A 27070-nucleotide genomic window follows, 5' to 3' on the forward strand; every position below is an offset into this window, starting at 1 on the left:
ACCACACTTCCTCCCATTTCCCCTCCCTGCAAATGCTAGAGAATTACCAGACATTCCTTCTCAACAGAGGGCATAATTTTTTTAAAACCAGATAGAGTAGACAGAGATTTTCCTCTCCACACTGCATCCCAGTCAGGAATCAGGATGCCAAAGGAGACTTCAGGAAGCTGAACATGGCTGCACAAATAACCAGCAGTCAGGAGCTGGGATTCCAGATCTGGTTCCACTAATGCCCTGGCTGTGCCACCCTCAGGCAAAGCCCTCAGCAACCAGACCATCAGCAACCAAGTGAACAGCAGACAGGGTGATCTCTAAGAGGCAAATTCTGGTCACTAACTCACTTTCCAGATTACCTTGGTGTCCCTCTCACCTCCCATGGACTATGGTGAGCTCTCCAATGTGCTTCTAACCTGAAGAAAGGGAGGGAGGAAGGAAGAAACTGAAAATGACGAATGTGCTTAAGCTTCAAAAAGCCTCTAAGAACTGGAAATCCAAAATACCAACAAGACTAATGGACCTGGTAAAAATGATATCTACCATTTACTGAGCCATTACTATGTGCCAGGTATGTATCAGCTGATTCAATCCTCACCACAACCCTCTAAGGAAGGCAGGTGAAGTCCAGGTGACACAGCTTGTAGTTAAGCTGGGATTTGAACCTGGCCTCCAGAGCCTGAGCTCCTCATCACTAGACACACAGAAATAACTCAGGAATAAGACAACCCAGCTGATTGTACGATGACTCCTTGCTCTAGAAATCCGATCAACTCAAATTGACAACCTGTATTACAGAATTCTTGCCAGTTTCCCTAGGGAAAAGGAGGTGACCAGTTTTGAACCAGGATCTGACACACAAATAGCTTGAGTGAAAAACCAAGCCCTTCATGGACATTGCTCCTTGATTCTAGAATCTTTCTCCTGGAGAGCACGCCCCAAATCTCTTTCAAAAGTGTAGCATTCCGGGTAGCCACTGACAATGAGGATCCCATCCAAGGAACTCATTTACTCGGAGAGAGTCTGTGGAATCCAGAAATGTTAAATGGGCGACTCCAGGTCATTCAGGTTATTGGAGGGCCAGGGCTAGAATCTGAGCTTCCCAGACCCCAGTTTCATGTTCTTTCAATTCTTTAAAACCAAGACCCATGTCTTAGCCCTTATTTAATTCTATACCTTTTATCACAGAAACTTTCAAACACATAAAAAAGTAGAAAGTATCAACTATACTTCAATTAAAAAAAGAAAAGAAAAAACTTAAAATATCAACTATACATCAATAAAAAAAATTTTTTTAACTTAAAAATGGAGAATGAACCCCCACACAGCCATCTACCAGCTTCAACAATTACCAACTCACAGACAGTCTTGTTTGCTCTCCCATACCCGCCCTACTTCCCTTCCCCTCCACTGCCACCCCCAACACCAGGTTGTTTGGAGGTAAATCCCCGACATCACAGACTTTGATCTGCAGGTATCTCAGTATGGACCTCTTAAAAATAAGGATACTTTAAAGCATAAATGCATCAGCTTGATCACACCTATCCAAATGAATCATAATTACTTAACATCATTTATCCAATCAATCAGTGCTCACATTTCCCCAACTGTCTGTATCCTTTACAGTTTGTTTGAATCCAAATCCATAGGAAGTCTACATGTTGCAATGGAGTGGTATATTTCTTAATCTCTAGGTCCTCTACTCATCTCAATGTAGTCACTGAAGACACCAGGCCAATTGTCCCCTAGGGTTTCCCATAGTCTGGATTTTGCAGAGTTTTCTTTTGATTTCCCCACAATGCTCTGCCCTGTACCTGACATAAAGGAAGCATGCTGGGACTCACCCATGTGTGTTCCCTCTCTCCCCCTCTCTTTTCCTCCCTCCTTCCTTCTGTTTTAAAAGAATAAATTCCATTTAATTGTTGATTCAATTCAACAACTATCCATGGAATGTCAATAAGGGCAAGGCTGATGGAATACCAAGGTGAATAAGACATGATCCTTATCTCAGGGAAGACACACAATCCAATGAGAGTGATAAACACCAGCTGAGAACTACCTGAGAAGGCTCTAGAAGAATTTCAAGGATGAGGTGGGACCTAAACTAGACTTTGGAAAAATTTGGTTTGGGCCCACGCGAAGCAAAAGGCAACAGGACATAGAGGTAGCTAGGTCAATGTTAGCAAGATGGGAATGTAGCTGGCATATTTTAAATCGACAGCAGTGCTGGTGGGGAAAATATCTTATGGGAAAAGAGTTTGGTAATGAAAGATCCTGAATACATGCTGGGGGTCCGAGAATCATCAAGCATGTTCAAAAGTGGAATAGCACTCCATCTGTATTGTAGAACATTAGCAACAGCACCGAGAATGTATTAGAGGTGGGGAATCCAGTTTGGATTTCAATAATCCAGTTAACAGGGCCCTGAACTGGGCAAATGGGGATGACCAAAGAGAAAAGGAAGTAACGTGGTCTGTCGACTGAATACCTGGGGACTGAAGGCAGGAAGAGCTGAAGATATGAAAAGCTGATGTGCAGCTTTACGAGAAAGGAAACAATTTTCTTGAAGAAAAAATATTATTTCTACAGTACCTCAAGTAACATACTTTCATAGCTGTGTACTAAAACCCACATCAAATATAAAACATTCTCTGTTTCAGCAACAAGGCTTACAGGAGGAAGAAAATTCATGGTAAAGAAAAGATAAGTTCTAAAGGGCTTTATATTTATTTAGGGATAAAATGCAAGCAAGTCTTTAAGTCACAAATTCAATCTCTGATTCACAACCCATTTTGAATGTACACACAAATTATGATCAGTACAAATTGCTAACACGGTGACAACAGGGCACAAGAGAAGGCTCCTGTGATTTAGAGAAGCTCTCAAGACACATAATTTCCTTTTATCTAATTAAGAGGACACAACAGTTTCTGTTTGTACCAGACAGCACAAACCCAATTAAGTTCTTAATAGATACCTTCTTTGATGATAAATTCCTTAAAAAAAAAAAAAAAAAACTGCTTATAGAGTGCCTAAAAAAGTGGAACAATATCACCTCTCCTTAAATGTTAACCTTTAAATAACTGAAACAACTATTTTATCCTCCGGATTCCAAATCCTGTATCACACTAGATTTAACATAAGCACAAAGAATAAATCCTAGATGTTTTTAGAACCAGCAGGAAGTTGTAATTTAGAAGTTGATTATTTTCACTTAGGAATATTCTTAAGTGATCTCTAAAGACATGGCTATTTTTTTTAGAGGACTAGATTACATCCGGGTGTTTAAGTACATACCAGGGTTATGTCTACCCTCTGCGAATAATTCTGGATCTTCATTTTCATTCTTAAGTCTTATTTTACAAAGAATTTTTAAGTGGGTATATTTTCCCTTTAGCCCCATCTGCAGAAAGTTTCACCATCCGAGTCATAAACCATTTCCCTTAAACCATTAAATCTCTAACGCTTCCCTCACAAAAATATCAATTGTTTAGTATTTTATTTGATCATTTGAGAAGTCTGCAACACATCCGTGTAAAGGAAGGCAGTCTGAGATTTTGAATTCAAAAAACTCTAGGTGTGCAACTACTAGCTATTTAATGAGTAAGTCGCTTATCTGTTTCCTCACTGTATACTAGGGTCATATTAGTACCCGTCTCTCAGGAATACTGTTAGGACCACCTCTCCTTCTCCAATCCTCCAACACTAGCTGGATGTCCTACATCCAGTTTGAATGTGACATGAACAACCCGGAGGGAGCATCAGACTCCACAGGTTCAGGGCTCGGTCCTACGAGACTGTACTCACTTGAGATGTCAGTGACAAGCACCAGGTCCCCAGGTTACCTGCTTGTCCGACTTGGCTACACATATGGGGGGGTTCCTGCAACTTCCACCCCTTGGGTTTACCAGAACAGCTCACAGAACTCAGGAAAACACTTTATTTATGTCTCATGGTTTATCAATTCAGGACCAGCCAAATGGAAGAGCTGCATAGGGCCAGGTATGGTGGAAGGAGGTGTGCAGTGTTTCCATGCTATCTCCGGACATGTCACCTGCCCAACATCTTGATGCATTCACTAACCCAGAAGCTCTCTAGACACAGCAGTTTAGGGGTTTTTATGGAACACGACTGATTAAATCATTGGCCAATGGTGACTGAACTCAGTCTCCAGGCCCTCACCTCTGCCCTGGAGTCCAGGGTGGGGCTGAATGTTCCAACCATCTAACCACGGTTTGGTCATTCTGGTGACCGACCCCCAGCCTGAAACTATCTAACAGAGCTGTCACCCTCTAACCAGGAGTCATCTTATAAACATAAAAAAGACATTCATCACTCAGGAGATTCCAAGGGGTTTTTTTTGTTTTGTTTTTATTTTAAAGATTTTTATTTATTTATTTATTTGACAGAGAGAGACACAGCGAGAGCAGGAACACAAGCAGGGGGAGTGGGAGAGGGAGAAGCAGGCTTCCCGCCGAGCAGGGAGCCCGATGCAGGGCTCGATCCCAGGACCCTGGGATCATGACCTGAGCCGAAGGCAGACGCCTAACGACTGAGCCACCCAGGTGCCCAGGAGATTCCAAGGGTTTTTAGGAGCTCTGTGCCAGGAACCCAAGACAAAAACCAAATACCTATGTTTTATTATACCACAGATTAAATGCAAAGTGTAAAGCACCATACAGGTAATGGCTATTGATTTTTTTTATTTTTTATTGTTATGTTAATCACCATATATTATAGAATATTGATGTTTTTATTAACATAAAACAATCAGTGTTGCTGTGTCTCCCCAGCATTGTAGGGGCAGACATATGGTTTAAGTGAGACCGCCCCCCCATCCCTATGTTCCTACATGCCTTCTAACATTTAGTAGCTCAAGAATGAGCTAAAAATATAAACAAGGAGCCAATGGCATTCCCCTGATCACAGTGAAGTGCTTTGAGTTGGTCCAACTAATATGAAGCACAACACTTCTGAGCAACAGTTGAAAAAACTCTTTCTTAGATGTGAACAAAGATACACGTCATTCTGGAAGCTACTGGCAGCCATTTTGCCACCCTGAGGCGAACCACAAAAAAAGCTGGCCGAAGAGGTCAGCACCAAATCAGAGCTTCTCGGTAGCCTGTAATGGTCTATAATAAGGTCAGGACAGAAACAGAATAAGCCTGTTTAAAGCAATATGACAGAGTAAATTTATATCTGTTAAATTTAATAATTAAAATCTAAGGCTTTTACGTGTCTTTTATGATTTCATTTTTCTAGTAATTCATTTATACTGTATTTTATAAAAGTATTGGTCTATACTGGTTTAGAAGTTTTTTTTTTTAAGTTCCTGATCAGACCATACCTAAACCTGATGCTTAATCTCTACTTTCTAGATACTAGAAAGGATACTAGATATCCTTTAGATATCTAGGATATCTAGATACTAGATATCCTTTAGATATCTAGGATATCTAGATACTAGATATCCTTTGTTGCTTAAGCCTGTTTGGGTTGAATTTTCTACCATTTACAATCAAAACCATTCTACCTGATAAAGGAAACTAACCATCAGCCCAAAGTAAAGTCAGAAAAAGAACAAAGATGGAAATAAGATACAGTGCAGACAAAGGTATTGAGAATTCCAATCATTACATAAAACCCTACATGAAACTGAAGAAGAAAATGTCCATTCAAAGATGTATAATCAGACAAAGGCTCTTCTCAGCCCTGCAACTAAACAGCCACCTTGATGGATTTCCTTCCTTCAAACAATGAACCCATGCAAACATTTCATTGTTTCACTCATTTCAGCGACTGCCAATTTTGAGCCAAATGAATTATCTTCAAGCAAATGTCACACACAGTGGGTAGTGATTTCATTTTCCTAAACTGTTGTCAAAGCTTTGCATACTGAAGCTTCCAAAAAGGAGAACTGGAAAAATGACAATTTAGAGGTGGGAAAGAAACATGAGTTATTTCAAAGCCACAGCCGGCAATACGCTGGAATCTTTCTTTTAAAGTGTCTCTATCTAACATTTTCCAAACTGCAATCATTTCAACTGCTGGCTTTCACTGTATTTATGCTGAAATTTAGCTGATTTATTTTTATAGTATTTTACCAGGATGAAAAGCCAAAAATGAATAGAGAGGGGGCAAAAAGGAAAATAGTACTGTAAGTTTTTTTTTTAAAGATTAAAACCTATAAATTGGAGGAATTAGGAAAGAATAAAGAATGAACTTTAAGAAAAATGCTGATTAGTTTTATTACTGTTTTGTTAATCTAAAACAAGTTAGAGTTACTCTAGGCGAAAAGACCATGTTTAACAGGTGAGGTGAGTAGGCAGTGGTGTGTGTGTTGGGGGATGGGGGTGGGTGGGATATCAGTTCAAGGCCAGGGAACTCCCAAATCCCTTAATAAGATGGTACAGTCTGTAGTGGGTGAGGCAGTTAGGAAGGATAAAGCCACATCTTCCACCAAAGTTTCCCTAACTGTGAGGTCCAGGGACATTTTCCCAGGAGTCCGAGATTCATAAACTTTCCATTTTCTTTTTCTATTTTTATGATGAATTTTTAAATATACAATAATACAAACATATCCGAGGCCATTCAGATGCCAATCTTCTCAAAGCCAAGTAATCTCATTCCTACACTTGCATTTACAAGCACACTGATCACTTAAAATGAGAGCATTTAACTCCAGTGTTTCTCAAGCTGTTGGGAGCCCCAGACAGGGTCTCAGAGGTCAACATTATCTCAAGTTAAAAGAAGCTGAGCCTAGTTAACTGCATCCTATTCATTTGGAAGGAAGAACGAGTAAATTGCATTATGATGAAAAACAGAGAAGACTGCCCTGAGACGCACACAACATCACTTCCATAATACTGTGAACAAAAATGCATAACTGGTATTCAGTCATGGAGGAAACCACCTCCCCAAACAAGGGGCACTTTACAAAATAACTGCCGAGTACTCTTCAGTGTCAAAGTTATGACAGACAAATAAAGGTAAGACTGTTCCATATTAAGAAGTGTGAAAATTAATAAAAGGAAGCATCATTTAAAATGGAGTGGGGTGCGGTGGCTGGGCGGCTCAGTCAGTTAAGCATCGGACTCTTGGTTTCGGCTCAAGTCATGATCTCTTGAGTTACAGGATCAAGCCCCTCATGAGGCTCCATGCTCAGCAGAAGTATTGAAGATTCTCTCCCCCTCCCCCTCTCCCCATTGGCTCTCTCTCTCCCCATCCCTCTAAAATAAATAAATAAATCTTTAAAAATTAAATAATAAATAAATAAATAAAATGGAGTGGGGAGAACAGAAGGGGGCGCTCTCTCAGCCCCCACATTGGTTGTCAATGGCAGACCCAACAGGAAGAGACACACCTTGCAAGTCAGGGCTACCTTAGCTACCACTTTACTATCCCAACAGGAAGAAGAAAGATTCTTCTCCCCTGGCAACAACCCAGCCAATGAGAAGCCACCATACTTCCAGCTCCCAGTTTACTCCAACTGATTTTCTGTTTATAACAGTCCTTCCCAACCCTTTCCTTTCCTCTAAAAATGAGCAGTTCTCTTCTTTGTTCTCTGGACTTGCCTCTGGTTTTGCCATAGCTCCCTTGTCCCCCACTGCAAGTCTCTGGTATTCCCAAATAAAGCAATTTTTGCTGATAAAATAACTGGCAGTTTTATTATTAAGGTTAACAGGTTAAGGCATTATGACAACTAAACACAACATGTAATCCTGGATTGAATCCTAGACCAGAAAAAGAACATTAATGGGATGCTAACTGGCAAAATTTGAACAAGGTCTCCAGATGATAGTATTAAATCAGTATTTGCTTCCTGGTTTTGGTCACTGTACAGTGATTATGTAAGATATTAGCATTTAGAAAATCTGGGAGAAGAACGTAAGGGCATTCTTTGTACTATTTTTACCGCTTTTTTGAAAACCTGAAATTATTTGAAAATAAAAGGTTAAAAACAATAAAAATTTTTAAAATAGACAACAAAAGGTATAGACAGATAAAGAGGAAACCCAAACAGCAAGAACCTATACAATATCTATTGATGTCAGTGGACTAGAGTATCCACTCCCCCTCTACTGAGACAGCCCTTATGAAGATCTAACCAACTCGCTATGTCAGGTTCTCATTTGGTTTCCCACGCAGGTTTCCCTCTAGCACTCATGTCTAGCTCCAGCTCCAGCATTGACTTTGACATTACCCATCATGTATTTTAGTTTACATGAACCTCTTGTGATTTGGGTTAACACAACCCTGGCGAGAACCTGACCCCCCTCCCACACCCAGCCGAATCACTTCACAGGTGTACTGAGAAGAGAACTGATTTCCCAGATTATCAAAGTTGAGAGCCAGACCCAGGACTATGGTGGTAAAGAGCTGTTTGCCCAATATGCCTCGCCCAAAAACAATTCTGCAAGCCTGTAACACCCACAGATTGTTAGTGTTGCACAGGTTCTTGCAAGGGTAACAGGCAGCTCCAGAGAAAGGAATGTTCTCTAGGTACAGTCACCTTGTAAAGCAGGGGAAGGTGTCAACAGCAAACTGAATCTTGCAAAAACAAACAAGATTGTGAGGACAAAACAGCCAAAGGCCAAGAGCCAAACTCATGCACAGCTCAGGAAAGGTTTAACAGATGGAGTTGAGTAACCTTGTTATAAGACTCCATGAGGAGCTGTGTCCACAAGTGATCCAGAATGATCCTTGTAAAAAATATATCTATCCATGCCTTTCCCCAACCTAAAACTCTTAGTTTGCCACTCCATGTAAAATAAAGACCAAAATCCTCATTGTGGCCTGGTGTCCTGGCCTCTGCCCACTGCTCCAACCTCTCATCAGTGTCCCTCTCCCCCTTATACACTGCAGTCCCTGGGTCAGCCTTGATCATCACTTCAAAGACTTAGTGCAGGGGCACCTGCATGGCTCAGTTGGTTAGGCGACTGCCTTCGGCTCAGTTCATGATCCTGGAGTCCCGGGATCGAGTCCCACATCGGTCTCCCTGCTCAGCGGGGAGTCTGCTTCTCCCTCTGAACCTCCCCCCTCTCATGCTCTCTATCTCATTCTATCTCTCAAATAAATAAAATCTTTAAAAAAAAAAAAAAAACCAAAGACCTAGTGCAAACTGCCCTCTTTGTCTGGAATGTCTTCCCACCTCCCACCCCCTCACACACACACACTTCAGCTTAGCAAATTTACACTCATCAATATTCATTCAGGTTTCAGCTTAAATATCACTTACCCAGGAATGCCTTCCCTGACCAACCCTGGGGACTAGATGAGCACCCTGTTTTAAATTCTCATAGCACTCCATAATTTCTCTTCGTAGAACCCACCACCATTTCTAATTATGTATGTGTAAGGCTCTGTCTTCCCCATTAGACTGGAAACATCCAAGAGCACAGCAATTAAGGCTAGTTGGCAAGCCACCACATCCCAATGCCTGGAACAGTACTTTACACTTTAGACACTGAGGGGGATGATCCCACTCAAGTCCTCAGCTTATTTGGAGGATTAAATGAAATAAAGTATGTCAAATGAACGGATACAGTAAGCACTCAATAAATGCTAGCCATTAAAGTCATATCAAAATGAGATCACTCTAAATATGCTTGAAATTACCACTGCTTTTTCTTTCACCTAAATGGGGGGGTGGAGTTTAGCAAAAGATGCCAAGTTGTCATTTTTTCAAAAATATTTTGTCACATCAGCTCATTTTAGGATACTGAAAAACTTCAAATTACAAGGTATAACATCAAGAAAGTAAATGCTTCTAAAATTAACATACTACACTTTTTTTTTTTTTTTACTCTGAGATAAATCTATACTCATCAGCACATTTTCACTTCCCCCTGCAGCCTTCACTGTCACCTGCTCTTTCAAAATCCCAGTTATTACCACCTCCAGGACAACTGCTCCCTTTTCAAACACCAAAGACTCTACTAGTAACTTTCTTGAAAATGAGTTTCAACTATGGCTAAAATTTCATTTGCTCTAAAAAACTTGCTTCTAGCTCAACAATGAACTAATAAAGGCAGGATAAATCACAGCTATCCCAAGTACTCCTTGTTCATAAGGGGATTTAAAGTCATTTAAAATCAAATTTATTTAAAATATAAAAATGAAGGATTAAAACACCCACATTGATCCTTTCTTCAGGTTATGCTTCACTGGAACAGAAACTAATTCCTGCTGGGCCCAGGCAATATACTCAGGGAAAGGAAACAGGGACCAAATACTGTGTTTTCGTAAGGAATAACTTGGCGGATTCCTACTGAACAGAGAAGAAATGAGAATTTAAGAGTGTGTTGTTTCCTTAGAAGAAAACACTTTAGAGAACTTGGCTCTAGACCACTGAATTGGCTACATTCCAGAAATATGTGTTATATAAGGCAATACCTAGCAGTTACATGCAAAGCCCAGTGGGTAATTCAAAGTTGGACGTGTAGGGGAGGAAAGACGTTCCTTCTACCCTCCTAGATTAGATAGCTGAGTCTATGAAATAAACTGACAATAGGCAGATGAACAGGGGAAGAAATATACAAATTTATTAATTTTTAATATTACACGCAGGGGGACATCACAGGGGGAAAAATGAATACCCAAAAAAGGAGATTTGAGAGCTTATATACCATGTTAATACAAGAAATGGAGGGGGGCATGTAGACCTCTCAGGGGAGAGTAAATGATTTTTAGGAAAGACAAATGGGCCTTCAGAAGAACAGATGGGAGATATGATAGTTTGTTATAAAGTCTGTCTGGGTATGGTGTTTGATAGGAGTCCATTTTTCCTCGTTGATGAAATTCCCAGGGAGGGCATTTATGACAACAGGGTTCCTTTTTAGAGGATCTGTTTTTAGGCAGATAAGAGACATTCAGACAAAGCCTCTCATTGCATTTGCCGTTTTTTCAAGGGCCTTCAGTTTAAAATAATCGATATAAACCAATATAATCAATTATATTATTATTATCAACATAATAAAGCAGTATAGTTTGGGGGAGCATCTCCTGAACTCCTTCAGATGAAAGCATGATCCCTACCTTCACAATCATGGAATAAACAGATAACATAATACATAGAAATATGCACACATGTACATCTGATACTCTGAATCTCATGAAAGCTATGAACCTTCTCCCTAGGGAGGAAAAAAATGTTTATACAAAAGAGGATCTCTCAACTTATCTGTTTAACCACCTTGCCAAATAAAGCACATCGCACTCCCTCTGTAGAGAATAACAACTGATGTTTGAGCACACGACCAGTAGGGTACGCTACTTGAGCGCAGGGCTTCTCAAAGTGTGGTCCAGAGAGGGATGCCCGTCTACAAGCTGTCAGTTACCAGCTGCTCAGGAAATGCAGAATGAGCATTTAGAAACAGACATAGCCATTAGGCATGATTGCAACATCCAAATACATGAATAGGACCAGTTCCCACGTTGTTGACCTTACAAGGTGAGTTGGTACCACATGCCTACTAATTAAGCACAGGAGAACCACAGATAATAGTTTAAGGTTACCTTGTCAATTTTTTTTTGACAAGTACAAGTATTAAAATCCAGAAATCATTTCCTTCAGCCAAAAGATCATCCAAATTTGACCATAAATTTAAAGGATAAATTGTTGGAATTAGCTACCAAGGTGGGGTTGAAAGTGAATTTTGACACAGTAGCAACACTTGCTTCATTTTCAAGAAAAGTAGAAAATGAAGATCTTGAGCTTGCTGAATTGCTTTAAGATGTCTTTTTCATTCTCATCAACATCTCTTTGTAAGACCTGTTCGTCCACCATGAGTGTTATTAAAACAAAACCATGAATAATTTAGATATACATTATATGTTAGCCCTGAGATAAGCTGTCACCAACCCAACCTAAACAGGTTAATAAGCAAAAAGTATTTGTGACATAAAAAAAAAAAAAACTTAAATACTGCCATAGCAACATTTTTCTAGGTATGTGTCCTGAGGCAAGGGAAATAAAAGCAAAAATTAACTACTGGGACTTCATCAAAATAAAAAGCTTCTGCACAGTGAGGGAAACAATCAACAAAACTAAAAGGCAACTACTGAACAGAGAAGATATTTGCAAATGACATATCTGATAAGGGATAAGTATCCAAAACATAAAAAGAACGGATACAACTCAATACCCAAAAAATAAATAATCCAATTTAAAAAATGGGCAGAAGACATGAACAGACATTTCTCCAAAGAAGGCATACAGATGGCTAACAGACACACAAAAAGATGTTCAACATCATTCATCATCATGAAAATGCAAATCAAAACTATAATATCACTTCACACCACTCAGAATGGCTAAAAATCAAAAACACAAGAAACAACAAGTATTGGCAAGGATGAGGAGGAAAAAAGAACCCTCTTGCACCGTTGGTGGGAATGCAAACTGGTGCAGCCACTCTGGAAAACAGTATGGAGGCTCCTCACTAATTTGAAGGGATACATGCACCCCTATGTTTATAGCAGCATTATTTATAATAGCCAAATTACAGAAGCAGCCCAAGTGTCCATCAATAGATGAATGGATAAAGAAAATGTGATACACACACACACACACACACACACACACACACACACACACACACAGTAGAATATTACTCAGCCATAAAAAAGAATGAAATCTTGCCATTTGCAACAACATGGATAGAACTAGAGAATATAATGCTAAGTGAAATAAGTCAGTTGGAGAAAGACAAATACTATATGATTTCATTCACATGTGGAATTAAAGAAACAAAACAAGCAAGCAAAGGGAAAAAAAGGAGAAAGAAGAAAGACAAACCAAGAAAGAGACTCTTAACTATAGAAAACAAATTGATGGTTACCAGAGGGGAAGTGGGTCAGGGGGATGGGTGAAATAGGTGATGGGCACATTTATCATGATGAGCACTGAGTAATGTACAGAATTACTGAGTCACTATATTGTATAACACCATGTTAACTATACTAGAATTAAACTTAATAAAAATAAATAAATATTGATACATATATATATGGAGTTTTTTCAAAGTATACACAGAAGTATTTAATATGGGGAATCACCATTTCACTCATAACGTTTTGTTTAGTTATGACTAGAATAACAAATTAACAAGAGTAATAGTGACTCTATGTGAATTGCCTATATGCACACTTTTGAAGAAAATACAGATTTTTATAATTTTCCCCTATACTATGTTGTTCTAATTATATTTACTGACATGCAATTCTATTTCTGTTGTTTTTAAAACATTAAAAAATTAAGGCTTTATTTTATATGTCTTTCTTATTTATTTTTTTCATTAGTAAATATACAGGTCCACAGCAGATTGAAAATAAAAAGTACTACACCTTCACTACATATTAGTTGGGAAGCAGTGATCTACACCTATCAATCATGCTATATCTTCCCTAGGATCAGATTCCTAACCTATTTATGCCAATGGTTCTTATAATTTAGTTACATATAAACACATAGTAAATATTATGTAAACATATAAAATGTGAGTTCAGAAAAATTACTGTTTCTATGAAAATGCAGTTGAATATCTGAATAATGTAGAATAATTCAATAAAAGTGAAATACTAAAACAGCCATTATTTAGGGGTGAGGCAAAGGACTGGGAGGCAAATCACAAAAATCTGGAAGGATTTTGCACTCAGAAAGTTAACAAGTATCTTAAAGTTCTTGTAACAATTTGAAGCAACCCAAACTGAAAACCAAGTAGACCATGCATCACGGGTACAGTTCTATGTACAAAAAACAACATGGAAAACACATATCAGGTTTCCATCAGAAATCAGCAAATGGCTATACATTTATGTGTTTGAGTTTTAAAATAAAATGTTTAGGATATGAATTTAACATTTTTTTTTACATTTCTCCACTTTAACTGACTAGCTGCTGGTCATAATCCCAGATAAGAGAGCTTACACTATAAACACAAAATTCTGTACAGAATATTCAAGAGATTCTGGCCTCCTGGCTCTATTACTGAGATATACATAACTGCTGGGTGATAACACCAATCACAAAAAAGCATAAGGAATCCAAAAAGAGATTCCAACCAAATAAAGAAAATGAAACAATTTGTACAACTGCAAAGCATATGTCTCTTACTTAGTAAGATTACATCCACACCCAACTCCTGCAGAGCATGTACTTTTTAGCAGTTAACAGCATTAACAAAATTAAAGCAGAGCCTTCAGGGGACAAACAGGGTTATGCTAGGCAGAAAGAGTCATTTTTCCCTGGCTTCCCTGGCTGAGCCCAAAAGTCAAGAAACAAAACAGAATCAAAAGCAATATATAAAAACTCCTTTAGGAGTTACTGCAAAAGATTTTCTCTTACTATCACTGCAAAAAATGTCAGTGATTATGAGCCATAAGCCAAATTAAATCCAAAGCTTTAGTTTAATTCTGAATTCAGACTTTTTGTAGCTTATCCACATTGACCCATAGCTCAGGATTAAAGTTTTAATATACTCTTAGGAAAAATAAACAACACAAATGAAAAACAGAATAGTGTGATGACAGAAATTAACACAGGAAAGCTCATTTAATAAAGCATTCTAGGTTGACAAAAATTAAAATTATAGGAAATTTTTTAAAGATTTTATTAATATTCAAATTGAAATTATTTGAACACAAACTTATTCTGAACTAACAGCCAGAGGTGTGTCCTACCCTGACGTCACAGCATTAGGACTCAGTTTAATTAATACAAAATTTCACTGTCAATTATAGTATACAAGTGAAATAGAATGGAAACAAATGCCCAAAAAAGGAGGTTGGGGCATAGAAACATGTACAGAAAGAAAATAATTTTCCCTCTACACTTCTAAGTTCTTATTTGAGAGCCCTGTAATAAAAGACAAATTAACAAGAGAAAAACAAACAAAAGTTTATTAACATGTAACCTCATTTAACATGGAAGACACCCAGGGGAAAATGAGTAACTCAAAGAGGTGGCTTAGAATTCAGGCTTAATTATCATCTTAATAGGGAAAGGGGGAGGGTGTAAATGATTTTTAGGAAAGGTGGAGCAGGTCCTGAAAAGAACAGATGGGAGGTATGACACTTTGTAACAAAGTCTGAGTGTGGTGTCATTTCTAGTCTTCTTTCCTGTGATTAATAGTCTCCCCTGGCTGATGAAACTCCAGGGAGGGGATCTATGACAACTAAGTTCTTATCTGCCTAAAGACAAGGAAGGGGAGTTTAGAGAAAGCTGCTGCTAGCATTTGCTGTTTATCAAGTGCCTACAGCTTGAAGTAATCAACATACCAAAGCAGCATATTTTGGAGTGACACATCCTGAGCTTGTACAATCATATACTGGGGTGGCATACTCTGCTACCCTTCACAGGCAAGGATGTGAGGGAACACTGGGCTGATGTTCTGGGTCCTGCTCTCTGGTCTGGCTCTGTACATAATTAGCACCAAGGTCCTGTGGAAGTGACTCGCCTTAATTTTGGGAGTCCCTGTCTGTGAACTCACGAGAGTCAGCTATGTACATCCCACAGGTGTTATCCATGCTTTGATTCTACCGCCCTACAACTAAATATATACCTGACACTGATCTGGGCTTTTATAGGCAATGTAAGATGGGAGGCAAACATAAGATCTACCACAGAGAGCAGATCTGGACACTGCGACATGGCTAATAGTTATTCTAGTTATGAACAAAGTAAAAATGGGGAGATATGTAGTGCACAAAGCAACGTCGAAGACTCTATTACACTTTTATAATTCTTCATGACAAAATGCATAAAACCACAAAAAAAACTTCAAAAAATTTTTGCCTTTTGATAGGTTTCTTTCCTAACTTTATAATTAACAAAAATTTATTTTTTAAAAAACAGGAAGGAAATATATTGAGAGGAAGGGATTCACAGCAGTTATTTAAAGACTGCTTTACTGGCATCTTTATCTTCTCTCACAGGACCTTAAATTAATTCTTTTTTAAGTGAAAAGATGATAATGAAGTGATTAAGAACACACACTTGAAACCAGATGGCCTGGGTCCAAGTCCCACTTCCCAGCTGTATAGCCTTGGGCAAGTTTCAGTTTCCTCATCTGTAAAACGAAGATAATACAGATGGATAATATGGTCTTGACACCGCACGTGGTTGTTGAGGGTTAACAGGGGATAATATAGATAAAGCACTAAGTGCAGTGTCTCTGGCACACAGAAGAACCCATAAAAGCATCTGCTAATATTTTATGTCAACTTCAGGTCTAACTAAAAACAGAAGTTCACTAATATACCAAATGAAAACCATATAAACAACAAGACCCTAGAAACTCCCACCTATCAACATTCAACATTTCAAACACTAAAACAATTCTAAGAACATATATGGTATATACATGTCACAGGACAGATAATGGGATATATAGGACGGTAGCTTCATTTACTTGTTCTCCCAGACCCCAAGCCTTCCTCAGTCTATTCTCCATGTAGCCACTAGACTCAACTTCCTAAAGCAATGTTGGGTTTAGGTCACTCCTTGCAAGAACCTTAAAGACTTCACATAGTACCGGATAAACTCAAACCCCAGAATGATGCTCCACCCCCAGCCCAGGCTAGAATGAGCTTCTAGCACGCTGTACTTCACAGTACTTGCTAACAGTCGGTAATTACAGACTTGAGCGATTATTTGATTCCTACCTTCGTCATCCACAAGAATGAAAGCCCGGGAAGTAAGGCCTGTGCTTTACCCACCACTGCCTATCACAGGCCATGGCCTACTGTAGGTGCTCAGTAAATATCTGATCGATAAATGAACCTCATCATCCATAAGGCTCCAACACCACCTAATACGAATGACCCTTCACCGTTCACAAAACGCTCTCCTATGAATTTTCTCACCTAAACCTCAGACTAAGGCTTCGGGGAAGGCAGGACAGATGACAAAACCAAGGCCCAGAAGTTCAGAGTCACCCAAGGTCACTTCTTAGTAAGTGGCAAAGAACCAAAGTGTGTTAACTCCCAGTCTGCAGTTCCTTCCAGAACATTCAGCTGCCTGTGTCAAATCCAATACAATACACTCAAGCCTTGGCCTTGCCTCACACTTCCCAGCCTTTGCAATTTTTACTCTTCCTTTCTACCCACCTAGAACTGCCTCCTACCTCTTTTCCCGCTTTTCATCCATTAAGCAAATATTTATGAAAGACTCTGACAGGCAAACCCTCTTTCTTTCAGGGCCCACTGCTGTGACATACTGAGCCATTTTTATTGCGTAGACAGCCATATATTCACTAAACAAAAAGTTTTCCGTTATACATTTATTTGTTCTTTCAATACAACAGTGAGCACCTGGTAAGTGTCAAATGATGTAAGGTTCTGAAGAGAACTGGGCAGCGTCACACAATAACTGATTAAGATACTGTTGTCCTAGTGCTCTGAAAAACCACTGAAGTTTCTGGAAGAGAATAACAACGTAAATCAACCTGCTTTAATAAGCAGTACAATTGCTACCATTCATACAGGCTGAGATGTCCCAGGTACCTTAATAGAGAAGTGAAGCAAACACTAATACCCATTAAATAATATAAAGTATATCAGTTAAAAATGAAATATAGATTAAATTTACTACTATCATAAAAAAAAAAATAGATCGACATCCTCAAGCAAAGTATCCCCAGGTCTACTCCACCAAAACAGATTTATCCATCAGGTCGGTTAAAGAGTTAACAGACCTTCTTAAGCTTGTCAGCTCAAAAGTACACACAATTAAAATGGAAACAACAGATTCAAGGATCCCATTTCTCTGAATTACTAGCACAGAACCACAACTCCAAATACAACAGCAATAAACCTGCAATAATCCTTGTGAAATACAGTATTAATTAAATGTTGGTGCAAGAAATGTAATGCAGAATTACTGCCGTATTAACACTCCCTGAAGATAAATCACCAAAGACTTTAAACAAGTGAAAATCAATTCTATGAATATTTAACACAGCTGGCTTCATTTAAAATTCCCCATAGCAGTCACATACAGGCATGAAGAGGAGCTATGAAGGGTTAATAATGCTAGATTATATATGGATTCAGGAGAAATGACAATTGAGGCCGGGGACTCTTCCGTATCTTGGAAATGACATATTTTACAGCCTGGGGGTGGGGAGAAGCATACAAACACTATTCAATAATATGCTAACCCATTACCAGATTTAATAGAAACAATACCCAACTAATTCTCCTTTCTTCCTATCTTTCAATGCTGAATTTTAAGAGGCCAATCTCAGACAAGACAAGAGGGAAGCTACAAGAACAAAATAATGCTCGGAATGAACAGAAATCTGAGAAATCATTTGTCTCCACTGGCAAAGGTTTGGGCCCTTGAAGAACCTCCAACAGGGTAAGGCAGCACATGTCTCCCACCTCACTCTCTCCTACAAGGACACACGGCTTGCAAACACTGTGGTCCCCTGAGGCTTGAATAAGCCTAAGAAAACCTACAGGATGGTGGGGTTGTGTTTGCTTCCTTGAAGGTCTTTAAAAGTAGCATTAAATTTGCCCAGATGTTTTCTTGCAACATAAATGGTTCTCCCCACTCCTCCTTAAAGGTCTCCTGATCACTCTGCCTTTCCCACACCTTGATCATCTAGGAGGGAATGATTTACAAATCCTGCAGGGAAGCCAGGACAAGCCTCAAGGAGCCTCATTAGGAAAAGCTTCCCTTTTATTAAATCTAAAGCTCTTCTCATTGTACAGTTTAATTCTACTTCCTTTTCTTTTTTTTCCTACATGAACTTGGTAGAAGGCAATGCACCCTTGAAAGAAAAAGTCTGTTTCATCTCACAGAAATAAGCACATTTGGTCAGATGAATTCTATGAGTCAACAGAACAGACGCACTTTTTTTTTAAGATTTATTTGTCAGAGAGAGAGAGAGCACAAGCAGGGGCAGTGGCAGGCAGAAGGAGAAGCAGGCTCCCTGCTGAGCAAGGAGCAGTGTGGGACGCAAACCCAGGACCCTGGGATCATAACCTGAGCCGAAGGCAGGTGCTTAACCGACTGAGCCACCCAGGCGTCCCAAACAGGCGTACTCTTAACTAGGTGCCCTCCTCAAAGCAGGAAGAGCATCCAGGATCAAATTTCATTCTATCATTTATGTTAAAAAAATTTTTTTTCAGACCTAATACGGCCTTGTAAAAACTAAGTTTAGTAACTCCTTTGATTCTGAAATTATACATGTCTCCCTCAAAGCTGAAGCTCACACCTTCACCCACATTCAATTCCAGGCATAGACAACCTTGTCTAAATGGTTTCTGAGCACCTGGGGGACAAAGGGAGGATAGAACTCGAAGCCCTTGTGTTTCACTCCACTCTTTGGGTTGCCCTTTTGGGTCTTCTGCTCCCTTACCTTGGCAGACTGGGAAAATGAGAGGAGATGAAATTCAAGTCTGTTAATTATACTTTGCTCATAACTCTTGATTTTAAGATATGGGAAGGAGGAAATTGAAATGCAGCTAAAATTGTTTTTGGATGCAAATTACCCTGAGAGCTAATTATGTATAATTCCTTCATTTTCTTTATTCAAGCAAGTGAATCCCGGATACATTTCCTTTTAGGTCAAATATTTCTTCCCTTAGGACTTCATGACTAATCCTCCATAATCCTAACACTCCCTTACTCACCCCTCAAGAACTCAGTATTACTATACTACCCTGTTAGGAGGAAAGGAGATAAAACTTGTCTGAGAGGGGCTGACATTACATACTTTGGCATTAAGTTATCATTAATGGGCAGACTTAAAGTTAAATACCCCTGCAAAAGAAGAGGGGAGGGAGTCAGAGAAGTACCTAACCTCCATTCTAAGCCAGTCAAAGAGAGGCTTCCCAAAGGTTCTTCCACCTCCTAGGATCGTAGTTACTCTGCACCTCTGGGGTGAACAGGAGTCCTCAGCAAGCTAGTCAAAGAGCTAGTCATAAAATCAACAGCTGTCTGTATTTACAGTCTCTACTTTCTCCTCCCATTGAGTTCACTCCAACCAGGCTTTCATCCCTAACACTCTAGCAAAACTGCTCTTGTCGAGGTCACCAGTGACCACCATGCTGCCCATGTCATGGTCAATCTAATCCTCATCCTACTGATACTGAAACACACTTACTGCATGCCTTCTGAGACCCTTCCCTCATCTTGGGTTCTCTTCCTATCTCACTAACTTCCCCTTTCCAGATCTTCTTTGCCGGTCCCTTCTCATCTTTGAACTCCAGATTCCAGAATCTCTCATATGTCCAATTGCCTACTCAATATCTCTACATGAATGTCTAATAGGCATCACAAACTTAAGTCCTAAATCAAATTAATAATGTCACCCCCAAACTCCTCCCAAAGCCTTACCCATCTCAGTAAACAGGACCTCTATTCTTCCAGTTGCTCCTTGCCTTTGCTCACACTCTCTCCCTCTCACTCCACATCAAATCTAACAGGATATCAGCTCTACCTTGTACCTAGAACCTGACCACTCACTACCACCATCTCTCGCTCCCTGGCCCAACTACCTTCCTTCATCTCCTGCCCAGATTACTCCAATGGCTGCTTCCTCTCTCCATTCTTGTCTCCACAAAACAAACTGGTCCTTTGTAAAACATAAATCAGATTATATTATTAATCTGTTCAAAATTCTCTAAGGGCTTCTCACCAGTTGGGATTGAATTGTGTCATTGAAGTCCTAACCCCCCAGTACCTCAGAATGTTACTGTATTTGGAAAGAGGGTCATTGCAGATGTAATTGGTTAAGATGAGGTCATAAGTTAGGGTGGGCTCTGATCCAATAGGACCAATGTCCTCATAAAAAGGGGAAATTTGGACACGGAGATGCACTTAGGGAGAACACCATGTGAAGATGAAGTCTGAGATCTACAAGCCAAGGAATGTCAAACATTGCTAGCAAACCACCAAAAGCTTGATGAGAGGGTAGAACTGTTTCTCTCTCACAGGCACAAGAACCAACCCTACCAATACCTTGACCATGGACTTCTAACATCCAGAATGGTGAAATAATACATTTCTATTATTTAAGCCACCAAGTTTGTGGCACTCTATTATGGCAGTCCTACAAATTAATACACGACCTCACAGAGAATAAAAGGTGAACTCCTCGTCATAGCCAAAAGGCCTCACACGATTGCACCCTGGCTCACACACTGGCCTCCTTGTTGCTCTCCTGACATACCAGGCACAGTCCTCTGCAGGACCTTTGCTCTGGCTCTTCCCCGGACAGCTCTGCCCTCAACACCCTCCATTCCTATAGATCTCCATTCAAATACCCCCAAAAGGCCTTCTCCTCCCTTTCTATCCCCCTCAACCAGCATTCTATTTTCCACCATGTGTCACCATCAGATACTTTATAGACACTTACTGTGGTAGACTAGGAGGGCCACTGCTAAGACTCACTGGGCACCTGCAAGCAGACAGCTCCAGGGCCCCCCTTCTCAGGGTCAGCCTCAGCCGCAGAGAGCTACACCATCTGCCCCTCTTGGAGACACCCTTCTCGGGGCACACCATACCTGGTGTAACACACGCAGTAAAGGAGTGAGGTTACTGCTCAGCGCAGGACACTCTGACAGGTAATACTGTCTCCAGAGTTTTCTGGAGGGTTGCTAGAGGCTTTGTCAAATCTGCACCATCGTTCAACTTCTTCCTGCGCCCAATCCTGCTCTCGCCCCTTCTTGTTCACAGTGTTGACCCCAAATAAAACATCTTGTTTCCCAAACTATATCTCAGCATCTGCTTCTAGAGAACCCAACTAACCCTGAGACACTTATCTGCCTTCCCCAACTATAATGTAATCTTATTGAGGGCAGGGACTTTGCTATGATGTGTTCTCAAAGCCCAAAATAGTGCCTGGTATAAAACAAGAAATGATTGAATGGAAATAATGGAAGGAAGGAATGAAGGGAAGGAGGGAAGGAGGGAGGGAGGGAAAGGCATTGACTATGTGCAAAGGAGACTACCCCCTGGATAAAACAAAAGCCTCTTAATGTGGTCATTACCTGTCACAAAGCAAGAGGAATACACACTATCACAATGAAACTCTGCATGAGATTTTTAAAGTACACTTTGCTATTTGATTTTACAGAAACTTTAAAAAATGTGTACAAAGTTCCTAAGATTCACTTATTATCTTGATACTCCTGATTCTTCTCCTCCTCCTCCTAGGATTTAAAATTTTGCAACCTCAAGTTCTACCACCAAGAGGGTATCATGACCCTAACCTTCAAGGCAGGGAAGATACTGTATAATATGTAATTACTGTTCAAAAGCTTTGGGACATCTTATATGTTAATTAACTCCCACTAAAAGACTCTGCCCTGCATTTTACCAAAATAAATAGTTTATTATAGCTTTTCTCTTTATTGACTGTGTCTTATTTCAAGCCTTTCTCAAAATACTACTTTTTCAGGGAATTGTCTTTCACTTTACTGCAGGACTAATTGCATTCAGCTCTGGCAAATTACTTAAAATATATTTTCCATGCTCTACAGTTGGCTACTCATTCAGATCCAAATAAAGCTGATTTCTACCTGGTCACAAACCCTCATGCCAATTCAATCAGGAATATGCAAGTTCTACCTATAAAGCAATAAAGCTGGAGGGGAGAGGTGTTTGTGTTGGGTTTATAGAATCACTTTCATCTTTTTACATGTAATTGCATGATGAGATTTTAAGGGAAAAATGTAAAGCCATGTTTAACACCAAAAACAACAAAACCACCCCCACCCTGGAGCTACTAATACTTGACTGGTCTGAATCACTCTAAAACAGATGGATTCAGAACACTGTGTGTTTACAGCACAGGAATGTCATACATAGATGGACCTGAAATATTTTATAACCATAAATATGAATAACAGAGTCTTCCCAGTCAGACCTATCTAATTTCATCAACCCTCTGAAATTCACTAAAGCAGCCTTGGGGCACAAATGTAATAAGATAACATTAATTAAAATACATAAAACCATCCAGGAGTAACAAGGAGTATCCTACACTTTTTTAAAGGGTAGAAATTGAACTAAAAATAGTAATCACTATTTTGCAAGCTTAAGTAGCTGGGTCTTACAAAGTGCCTGAAGCTACAATCCTACCAGACTTTCTCCAAGGTAGGATAATAATTAGTATGTTCTTCACTTGTCTGGTATGCACCCTAATTTTGCAGGGTTGTGAGTGCATGCTCACTTTGCAACTGTGAGTTTCAACTCTCTGCTACCTGTTTGTCACTAAGCAGAATCCAAGAGGTTCCAAAGTGCCATGTACCATCCCCTACCACTATGCCAACTATCATACCACACAAAAAATGAAGATTCTGTGCAATCCTAATGAGACACTATTATCACTGCTGTAGTTCAGCTCTCCACTTTGTTTGGAAACAAATTACTGCTGACCATAAATAAAGGGCCAGCATACTATTATTAAAAGAAACACAACTGCCTTGGTGCTGACATGATGCCACTGGGTCTTCATAGCAACCCTATTAGGTGGTATTATTCCAATTATCCAGATGAGAAAACTGAGGCTCAAAGTAATTGAGAAGCTTACTTAAGGCTATACAGCTAGGAAGTGATAAAGCCAGCACCGGAACCCTGACCTGGGGGGACTCCAAATCCCACACACTTGATACTGTATGTTCCTTCAGAAATTACTGCAACTATAAACAAATATTTTAGGTGCACAGGAAAAAAGAACCTAATTTTATCACTAAAATTCATGGCTTCTGCACATGCACAGGAATCATCAATATGACAGTGCTATTTTGTATCATACATTTAAGATTATTTCAAGTATTAGCATCCAAATAACCACAACACAGAAGGTCAGGTTAGAGATGAGCTTCAGGTAGAATTTGGTTTCCCGGTGATGTGAAGACTGAGGACACAAAATAGGCTCTCAGGTAATAGAGGACAACGGTCCTTTGTTTTCTGTGTTATTACTAATGAATCGTTGAACACTACATCAAAAACTAATGATGTAATGTATGGCGATTAACATAATAAAAAAACTAATGATGTATTATATGTTGGCTAACTTAACATAATAAATTAATTTTTTTTAATTTTTAAAAAAGAAAAACCTATGTAACTGGTGGAATTTCAGGTGGTTCTTTAAATGTCTTTTGTACTCTATTATATATTGTGTTTTCTACTAAACTTTTACTATTTTTATAACATGAGAAAAGATAATAGGCATATTTCAATTTTAGAAACATAAATAATAACAATACACACTGGTGCCAATGGGCTAATATTTTATATAAAACGTGTGATTCTTAAGTTCATATCTTGTCTACAGAAGCCCCATACAGAAAGGATAAAACTGAATTTTTATTTATGACCATATGCTATAAAGTCAAGAAAGCTTGACTATATGTACCAAACCATCAAGTACTGTCCATGTTACTTACCCTGGGCAAGTCATTCAGCTCCTCAAAGATCTCCGTTCCTCACTTGTAAAAGAGGGTACCGATTTAATATGGTTGTTGTAAGAATTAAATGAGAAACCCATGCATTTATGTACACACATACACATTCATACAGCGTCAAGTGCCATCAAGATTTAAACAATCTGACAGATTCTTAAACAGATAGTAGTCTCATTCATTTCTGTGACATGAATTTATCCATGCCTATTTTAGCTTCTTTTATAGCCAAATCTTACTGCAGAGGCAAAGGGCAAAAGTCTTTCTTTCTCTCTTTTCTCTGTGTATGTGTGTTTCCCAAATGACACCCACAGTAGGTTGAAAATTCATTAGTCTTTAACTATTTCCAATATATACTTATGCAAAGGAGTTTGGACTTTACATTATAGCCAGTTTTAAATCAGAGTCCCATTCAATTCACATTAAACGGCCTATGAGTTATGATGAGTGCTTTTACTTACATATCTTTATATTCTAGTGGAACTGACTTGCAGAAAAGAAAATCTAGAGACAGAACAACCAATCAGCAGCTTTACCACCTTCAAGGTGAAAAAAAAAAATGAAAACATTTGGAAACTAAAAAGATAAAACACATTCCAGGGACACTTTGGAAGACTGGCCATTCCTGTTGGTGGCCTATTTGGATGAGGCAAAAGAGAAGAATCTCAAAGAGGCAGGAAGTTTCCAGCTTTGGTATCTGTAGGGATGGTGGTCCTGTCAACTATGGTAGGAAACACAGAAAGCCTTAATGGGGTTAAAAAGTGGTGGCATCATCACAAAGCTGGTGGAGATATACATGTGAACAACCACTTTGAAAGACTCCATTAAAGCTAAACAACATATGTATGCCTTACAACCCAGCAATCCCATACCTTCAAATATACCTACCAGAAACGCATGGTAAATGTCCACCAAAAGGTATATACAAAAATGTTCACAGTAGCATTATTCTTAATTGGCAAAAACTAGGAAACCCAATGTCTGCCAAAAGTCCTGTGGATAAGGTGACACGTGTTCATATAATGGAATACCACACACAATGGACAAGAATGAACTAATGTTACAACACAGATGGTTGAGCAGAAGAAAGGAAACATGAGAGACTACATATTGTATGACTCCATTTACATGAAGATCAAAACAGGGGAAACTCATCCAGTGACAGAGGTACTCTCTCGAAGACGACAGGTAGAGACCTGGAGGAGGGATGGAGATATTCTCTATCTTGATCTGGGTAGTGGCTACACAAGTGCATACATATGGAAAAACTCAATTCTACATGTGCTGGGTTTTGTTTTGTTTTTTTTTCATTAAAAAGTTGACTTAATTCCCTAATATTACCACCCTTGAAAAAATAAAAATGATCCTCAGCTTCACATACTGCTTAGTCTGATTTCATTGCAGTGCATTTGCTTTCTAAAACTTACCATATCAAAAGAATTCGCTACCCAGGCTATTTCTTAAAGTTCTGTCTGTGATCATCTCATCAGAAGTGAGAAAAGAAGAGCAAATATGAGTCATGAATAAAAGAGATACAAGTCCTCCTCCATAAAATCAGGTTTGGCTACTGAGTGTGTTTTGGTGTCCAATGTTTTGTTGTACAGATGATGCATCAGGGACAACTTCACACCAGTCTTACACACATGGCCATAAAATATGGTTTGATTCCTGGAGTTCACTAAACTTTACCTCCTAAGTAGGAAAAAGCAGTTGAAGCAATAAAAAGTAAGACTCTTTTCTAAGAATATCTGAGAAGAAAAAGGCTAAGGAAAGCTAATCCCCTACTTGTGATTAAAGAGCTTTGGAGAAACTGACCAATAAGGAGCTGGTGGTCCCTTTCTGACGGACAAGAGCAACAAAAGAAACTCGGGCCAGCTAGGAGATAGGTATGGCTGGCCCACCATTTCTCATAGAGATGATGCTTTGAGACCCAACTGGATCGATTTAACTCTCCTTAGGGACCCAATGGAATGATGTCATGTCCTTGAGGCCACCAACATCACCCTGACAGCAGCCTTGGCCACCCCAGGAAAGGGAATGCTGAAACTTGAAATACGCCACTCATGGGACCAGGGACTGTACCAGATATATTTTTTTCCTTTGCCCACATTAGCCAATAAAGAGCTTCCTCTCCCCCTTATTAATGCCTGTGTGCTTAACATGATCAAATCATGGGTATGAACAATCAGCAATGACCTATTTGATTACTAACTTGGGATCCACCTATGACAATAGTCAATAGCTATTCAATTCCTTTTAAAGTTTATACCTTCATTTATTTTTTTTTTTAAAGATTTTATTTATTTATTGGACAGAGAGAGACAGCGAGAGCAGGAACACAAGCAGGGGGAGTGGGAGAGGGAGAAGCAGGCCTCCTGCTGAGCAGGGAGCCCGACGCGGGACTCGATCCCAGGACCCTGGGATCACGACCCGAGGCGAAGGCAGACGCTTAACGACTGAGCCACCCAGGCGCCCTATACCTTCATTTATTTTTATTTTTCTCCCAACCCTAGAGTAGAAAACCCAGTGTAAAAGAAGATGGCTTTTAGGGGCACCTGGGTGGCTCAGTCGTTGGGCGTCTGCCTTCGGCTCGGGTCATGATCCCAGGGTCCTGGGGTCGAGCCCCGCATCGGGCTCCCTGCTTCTCCGCAGG

General features: G+C 39.5%; 1 protein-coding gene across 14 annotated transcripts in view; it reads right to left on the reverse strand.

The window, feature by feature from the left end:
- Nucleotides 1-27070, reverse strand: part of APBB2 (amyloid beta precursor protein binding family B member 2) — a 355485-nt gene that overhangs the window by 302443 nt on the left and 25972 nt on the right. The window lies entirely within an intron of this gene.

This window comes from Callorhinus ursinus, unplaced genomic scaffold, assembly GCF_003265705.2.
Source record: "Callorhinus ursinus isolate GAN/ISIS: 27379988/994484 unplaced genomic scaffold, GSC_fseal_2.0 scaffold4, whole genome shotgun sequence".
NCBI classification, from domain to species: Eukaryota; Metazoa; Chordata; class Mammalia; order Carnivora; family Otariidae; genus Callorhinus; species Callorhinus ursinus.